Below are 7,612 nucleotides of genomic sequence, written 5' to 3'. Positions count from 1 at the left end.
TTTTGGAAGGGAAATTGGGAGATCTCAGGGAGTTTCTGCCTTACTCTGCCATCTTATCTCTGCCCTCCTCTGCCCCTTTTACAGATGAGGAAACTGAGGCTCGGAGAGATTAGATGACTTGCCTAGGGTTACACAGAGTTCTAAGCCAGTTCCTCCTGATGCCAAGCCTAGCATGCTTTCCACTATACTCATCTTACCAATATAACTCTCTTTGATCTAAATAAAAAGAGTGGAGGCAAAGGGATTATTACTTATTTTTTATATGTTTAAAAACCTCAGATTTTTTTTTTAGCATAACTGTCCAGAGCCACCTTCTTCTTTACTCTAATCCTGGATCACTGACCAGAAATCTGGGTCCTGGGTCCTTTATATGACCCAATGACAAATGAATTTTCAGCTCTATCTCTTTAGATTGGTATAATGGACAGAGCCTGCACTAACAACAATGGGAGACAAGGTGATCCTTTCCTCTCTCTGTTCCCTGTCTTTATGACTTGGTGTGGATTTGACCAAGAAAGCAAAGGGAAATAAAAGAGAGTTTATCATCACTTGCATCTTGAACCCTGTAACTGTCATTTCCATATTTCAATAATACAATGAGCATGCTCCAAACAAGATTTTTCCCACCCCCCTCCCAGTTCCCTGGAACATCTTAAACTACCTTCTGAAAAAAAGGGGAGGAGAAAATGGACTCAATCCCTAAATGCTCTCCTCCAGATCTAACTCTATGATTCTCTGCTCCTTTAATTATTTGTTCATTATATTTTCTTTTGGGGGGGGGAGGGGCAATGAGGGTTAAGTGACTTGCCCAGGGTCACACAGCCAGTAAGTGTCAAGTGTCTGAGGCCAGATTTGAACTCAGGTCCTGCTGAATCCAGGGCCAGTGCAGCACCTAGCTGTCCCTTCATTATAGTTTCAATAATAAATATATAGGATACCTTCTTCATTTTGAGTTCTAGATCTCCCTGGGAATGTTGAACCTCTCTGAGCATCCATTTCCTTATCTGTAAAATGGTGATGATAATAATGTTGGCATTACCTACTTCACAGGATGGGGGTAAACTCATTTCTTCAAAGATATGGGATTTCATCCATGTGAATATTTTCTCAAGTGCTGATCACCACCCGCTACCTTTCATATCTTGGTCAGTGGTCTTTGTGACTTGTTTTGGCAGAAAAGTTCATTATTCCTACTTTCCATCTCTTGGCATTAGGCTGTAAGCAGGGACTGTATTTTGTCTCTTTTTATATTCCTGGAACATAGCACAGTGCCCTAAACAAAGTAGGCACTTAACAAATGTTCATTGATTGCTTGGCAGACATATAGACTAGAGGAACAGAATGAAACATTTTTGGACATTGTGGTTTTTTTGTTTTGTTTTGTTTTGTTTTATTTTTTTGCTTGACTATCTTTGTTTGTTACAAATAAGGGGTAGATGGCAGCTAGTGATATTACTTGTTGGTCAGTCCTTTTCAGTCATGTCTGACTCTTTAAGACCCCCATCTGAAGAGGGTGTTTTTTGTTTTTTTGGTTTTGTCAGAGATACTGGCTATTTCCTTCTCTAGCCCATTTTACAGATGAGTAAACTGAGGCAAACAGGGTTAAGTGACTTGCCCAGAGTCACACAGCTAGTAAGTATCTGAGGTCAGATTTGAAGATGAGTCTTCCTGACTCCAGGACTGTCCTATTATTATTATGTGCTCTTTAAAAAAAATGGAATGTTTCAGAAATTAGATTTGTGATATTGGATTGTGAGCTCCTTGAGGTCAATAGTTGTTTTTTTGTCTTTTGTGGTATCCCTAGTACTTAGCACAGTTGCTGGCACAGAGTAGGTGCTTAATAAGTGCTTAATGATAGATTAAAATTGGCTTTCATAAACAACTCTCTTTTCTGTTCTTTGTGTAGCAAAATGTTGATGTTTTCTGAGTTCATACAAAAAAAAAGAAAAAATTCAACCAAAAAAAATGAAAAATGAAAATTCAACCCCCTCCCACTAACCTTCTCCAAATTTTGAAGTGGATAGAGCACTAGGCCTGAAGTCAGGAAGACCTGAATGAAAATCCCCAACTCAGACACTTACTAGATGTGCCAACCTGGGTAAGTTGCATATGTTCTATAATGCCTTAATTTTCTCAGCTGTAAAATAAGAAGAATAATAGCACCTCCCAGGTATGTTGTGAGGATCAAATGAGAGAAATTTGTAAGTCACTTAGTGCCTGGCACATAGTAGGTACTTAATAAATGTTTCCTACCTTCTTTTCCTCCTTTCTTCCTCCCTTCCTCCCCCTCCCTCTCTCCTCCCTCCCTCCCACTTACCTTCCTTCCTTCCTTCCTTCTTTGGCTGATCCTAGGATACACAATCTGCTCCAGATCCATACTTGAGACCTTTCTAACCTAGAAGGACCAATTAGCATTTTCATTCTGGCAGCATAGCCTAGAGGAACCAAGGTCTACTTCTACACAGTGATGGGATATTGGAGTAAGGATTTTTGACATAAATAAATGTGACTCATTCATATTTATCATAATAGGCAAATTCTGTATTTCTTGAACAAAATGCTTCAGATAGCAGCTGCCCAGTTCCTCTCCAAAGTTCTCCCCTTTTCAAAACTCTTCCAATTTTCCTGATTTCATCAGGGAGAATGGCCTCAATGAGGTGCTAATAGACTTGAACACCTCTCTTTCCCATCTGCTACCCACCCTCCCTTTAACAAGCGAATTGTGCCCAGTTTCAAAGAAGTCTCCAGACAGAGGCACCAGCAGCCAGAGAGGCAAGGGGTGTGGTTCCATCAGTCAGTTGAAGGCAAGAGATTTTGAATTCACCAATCAGGAGGTTTATTTCATTATTTTCTAAGCCTTTGAAAATTAATAATCCATTTCTGGTAACTCTTTACTAACCAGAATATTTTAATAATGATTAATACTAACCCCTGAGTTGACAAAGGTCATATGGCATGGAGGGTAAAGTTTTGGATCTGAATTCAAATCTCCCACCTCAGACACTGATTGACTAGCTGTGTGACTCTGGTCAAGTCACTGAAATTCTTTGTGCCTCTGTTTCATCATTTGTAAAATGAGAGGGTTTGGTTCGATAGCATCTAAGGTTCCTTCTAGCTCTAAATCGAAGATACTATGACCCTGTAAGTCATTTTTCTTCCCAGTGTTTCATGCAACTCGAATAATTGTTGACCTACATTGGCTAATGGTAATTAGAATGGGGACAGCTAGGTGGCACAGTGGATAAAGCACTAGCCCTGAATTCAGGAGGACCTGAGTTCAAATCTGGCCTCAGACACTTGACACTTACTAGCTGTGTGACCCTGGGCAAGTCACTTAACCCTCACTGCTCTGCATAAAAATAAATAAACAAACAAATGGTAATTAGAATGATAGAGCTCAGAAAGTGCCTCCTTATTTGACAAATGAGGAAACTGAGACCCAAGGAAGTGACGTGACATAGCCAGGGTTCTACAACCAGCTGTCCTGAATAACATCACTTGTATTCAATTTTGGTTTGTGCCAACAGTTGGGAGAAGAGGTTTGATGGGGAAGGAGGTGGAATCTATTGGCTCAAATGAGGTTTTTGGATTCTCTGTGGATGTCAATTTTCCATGCTCTCCCTGTCTCCTTGACCATGGAAAATTCTAAGAACAGACTCCTCTCTGAGCCCTTCGTTTCTTGAAGGTGCTGCCTAGCCTCTAACTTGGATTCCCCCCTTCTATACCCCTTTCCCTCCCCCCAACACACACACACACACACACACACACACACACACACACACAAATGGTCTAGAAATTGAGACTGGAAGCTAAGATGTCTGAGGGGGAAAAACACAATTCTGTCCCCTTGGGGTGGGTGGGTGGGTGTCTGACTGCATCTGGCACAAACCAAAGCAGTTATAAATCGACAGTGGAAATTACCAAGTTATTTAGCAGTTTTGGCTTTTAAAATAAAACAAGCCATTATAAATGAATGGTCTTGACGATTTTTTAACTTAAAAAAAATGCATCAGAGACACATGCCAACATCCTCCCCTAGTCTTCTCCCTTCACACACACACACACACACACACACACACACACACACACACACACACACACACACACACACACACACCCTGTTCCCTGTGCCTGCCTTGTCCTGGCAGTCTAAAAGAAGTGGTCTAAGAATGACAGAGAGGGTTTGTCATTTACTTGTTGGGTGGGTTGTGTGTGTTTTGTTTTTTTTCCATGTTCTGAGAGAAAAATTCTCTGCTCCAGGGCTGGAACTTGGTATTAGAGCTAAGCAGTCGGAATTCCCTAAGGGGATAAGACTTATAACCCCCTGAAAATCAGGATTACAACAACGAGAAATCTGACAGACCCTTCACCACTGGGGCATGGATGGCGCCACTCTGGTTTTATGGGATCTGATGTGGTTTTCGATGTTCGTTTACTTTATATTTTCTTCCACAAAAGGAAGGATTATTAAAAAATCAAAATAGTCATCCATCAGAAATAGGAATGGCAGGCATCAATTTCTCTCGGCCGGGGAGAGAGAGAGAGAGAGAGAGAGAAAGAGAGACACAGAGAGAGAGAGACACAGAGAGACAGAGAGACACAGAGACAGAGACAGAGACAGAGAGAGGGAGAGAGAGACAGAGAGACAGAGAGACAGAGACAGAGACAGAGGCAGAGGCAGAGAGAGACAGAGAGAGGGAGAGATTGTTATTTCATAATTGTCTGTTTCTAATAAACAGATTTAGAAAACATCAAAATAATGCAACATTTTAGTCAGTTCAAGCTGACTAAAGTTTAGGAACAAACTTTTGGGGCAAAATTTTAGGGTCTATACTTAATATCCCCCCCTTCAACAAATGTGTATTTGATTTCTTTAAAAACATATTAACAGGGGCAGCTAGGTGGCACAGTGGATGGAGCACCAGCCCTGGAGTCAGGAGTACCTGAGTTCAGATCTGGCCTCAGACACTTGACACTTTACTAGCTATGTGACCCTGGGCAAGTCACTTAACCCCAGTTGCCTCACTTAAAAAAAAAAACAAAACAAAAAAAACCAAAAAAAACCATATTAACAGGGACAGCTAGGTGGCGCAGTGGATAAAGCATCTGCCCTGGATTCAAGAGTACCTGAGTTCAAATCCAGCCTCAGACACTTGACACTAGCTGTGTGACCCTGGGCAAGTCACTTAACCCTCATTGCCCTGCAAAACAAAAACAAAAACAAACCCAAAACCATATTAACGGAAATGTGATTCAGTATGTATGTACAAGTGTGTGTGAGAGTGTATGTGTAGATAGATGTACATATAGTAATTAAATGGTGTAATGCAATGGTTCTGAAAATGTGGTTTCCATACCTCTGGGGGGCTCTAAGATTCTTCCAGGGGCTCTTTGAGAATAATATTAAGACATTTTAATTTCGAATACAATAAATATTGACAGCTATCACCCATATAAACAAAAGTTCTCTGGGGTCCTCAATAATTTCTAAGTGTAAAGGGCTCCTGAGACCAAAAAAATTGGGAACTGTTTGTGTAGTGGTTGGTGTGCTGGGCTTGGAGTTGGAAGACCTAAGTTTTAATCCTGCTTCAGGCCATAACTGTGTGACCCTGGGCAAATCACCTAAACTCTCAACTTTTGTTTCCTTACCTGTAAAACAGGAGTAATAGTAGCACCTACTTCACAGGGTTGTTGTGAGAAATCAATGAGATAATATACTAATTTGTTGTTCAGTTACTTCAGTTGTGTGAGCCCATGTGGTGTTTTCTTGACAAAGATACAAGAGTCTTTTGCCATATTTTCTGCAGCTCATTTGACATATGAGGAAACTGAGGCCAACTGGGCTAAGTGACTTGCCCAGGGTCACACAGTAAGTGTCTGATGCTGGATTTGAACTCAGAAAGATAAGTCTTCCTGGCTCTAGGCCTGACACTCTATCCACTACGCCACTCAGGTGCCCTAAATTAAATGTATTGTATAGTAAAAATGGCTACATGTAACAAGTCTGTTTTGATAATACAGTATTTCCTATTTCATATAACTAAACGACCTAGAATCAAAAGGGACCAACTAGACCAAATCCCTCATTTGACAGATGAAAGAAATAAGGCCCAGAGAGCTTAAGTATTTTGCCCAAGGTCAGACTGTTATCACAGATGAGGAAACATCACTTGCATCAAAGTTCTCCTGGAATGCTGCCATTCATATTCCACCAAACACCAGGATATTGCAGAACACAGTCTTGCAAAATGCTTGTCTAGTCCAATCTCATTTCACAAAGGAGAAACTGAGGTCCAGGAAATTATTTAGTTAGGATTATGCAGTTAGTGGTGGGTCTGGGAATAATAATAACACCACCACCACCACCAATCAATAGCCAGTATTTCTATAGCATTTTAAGGTTTACAAAGAACCTTACATGTTATCTCAGAAGGTCTGAGTTTTCACCAGTGTTCTATATGTCATGGGCAGCCTCAAGTCCTGTATTTCTTAGGCACTGTTAATTTCCTGTTTCTGGGCTCAGGTACATTGGGCACCTTTAAAAATAAGATGATCTACATAAAAAGCATTTGGCAAACCTTAAAGCAATATATAGGTATACATACATATAAACACACAATATATACACATATGTAACAATGTTATATATAACAATATATTATAGAATTATGTTATAGATTCTATAATATATGTATATACACATATTTCACATATACACACATAAATGTTAACTGCCATTATTGCTGTTGTTATAGTTATTACCTGACTAGACCATCAACAGCCCAGCAGGAATTAGCAGGTGTACTCACTCTCCCATCCTTTTACCCCTTTGTAATGTTCCTTTTTTCTCAACACTTTTGGTGTGTATATTCTCTCTTTGGGTGAGGAAGGTGGGAGACTGTGAGCCCAGTGAGAGAGCAAAAACTATTTTGTGCCTTCCCTTGTATCCCTAGTCCTTAACACAGTGCCCCGCACATAGTTGGTACTTAATAAATGTTTGTTCACTATTTGAGATAGTTATGCAGAGGCCAGATATCAGTGAGTCAGTACTAAAAGTCTTCCTCAGGAGCTGGAACAACATCCTGACCTCAGACTGGGCAGCCAAGGAGACCAGCCTCCCTGTTCTACACACAGTCCTCCCCCTTTCTCCCTCCCCCTTTCCTCAAGGACCAAGAAGGAATCAGCTCTCAGTAACTTCTCTCCAGGTCCCACTTCTGGAAGTCACTCTAACTTATTTACATTGTTTCTTGAGCTTCCTGAGCCTGAGTCATAGGGAGCTCTGGGTGGTCTCAGGGAAACCACGAGAGCAGTTTTACAAGTAGGGTGCCATTAAGGGGGGGAGGTATGAAAAGGGGAGAGGACAAGGAGAGAAGGATATGGGGAGCCAGGGAAAAATGAAAACAAGCTGTAGCTCTGCTGCTGACAAGCTGCAGTGTCTTGGACAAGTCATTTCCACACTCACCTCTGGTTCCCTCATCTCTAAAATGAGAAGTCTGGACCACATGACACAGGGACAAGTCATTTAGCACCCTGGACATCTGTTTCCCAATTTACAAGAACTGTATTTTCAGACTTCAGTAAGAGCCAACCCAGGGGGCAGCTAGGTGGCGCA

Source organism: Dromiciops gliroides, chromosome 2 (genome assembly GCF_019393635.1).
Source record: "Dromiciops gliroides isolate mDroGli1 chromosome 2, mDroGli1.pri, whole genome shotgun sequence".
Classification (NCBI taxonomy): domain Eukaryota; kingdom Metazoa; phylum Chordata; class Mammalia; order Microbiotheria; family Microbiotheriidae; genus Dromiciops; species Dromiciops gliroides.
Note: the sequence above shows the minus strand (reverse complement) of the source record.